The sequence below is a fragment of the Penaeus monodon genome, chromosome 21 (assembly GCF_015228065.2).
Source record: "Penaeus monodon isolate SGIC_2016 chromosome 21, NSTDA_Pmon_1, whole genome shotgun sequence".
NCBI lineage: Eukaryota > Metazoa > Arthropoda > Malacostraca > Decapoda > Penaeidae > Penaeus > Penaeus monodon.
In genome coordinates this window covers 32887632-32887861 of record NC_051406.1, presented here as the reverse complement: position 1 = coordinate 32887861, position 230 = coordinate 32887632, and the positions used below count along the sequence as shown (strand labels likewise).

Here is a 230-nt window from a genome sequence, read left to right as displayed (position 1 = left end):
AATAAAAAATAATAATTGTATTATCTCCCTCACACACTTTGATACATTCCTTTCTTCAGCAGAAACAAACCATCAACATTTTCATCAATTATCAATTTATTAGTGAAAAATGTGTTAGATTGGTAACATACTGCAAAATACATTTGCCTGTGTGCCATAATCATTAGCCTAATGAAAACCACACCCTAGTCTTCGGGGGAGCAATCAGGGATAAGTGTAAAGATCAATGA

General features: G+C 33.0%; 1 protein-coding gene across 1 annotated transcript in view; it reads right to left on the bottom strand.

The window, feature by feature from the left end:
- The window catches only part of LOC119586432 (transcription elongation factor SPT4-like), a gene marked incomplete in the record, with an annotated part of 66681 nt that overhangs the window by 65760 nt on the left and 691 nt on the right, over nucleotides 1-230 (bottom strand).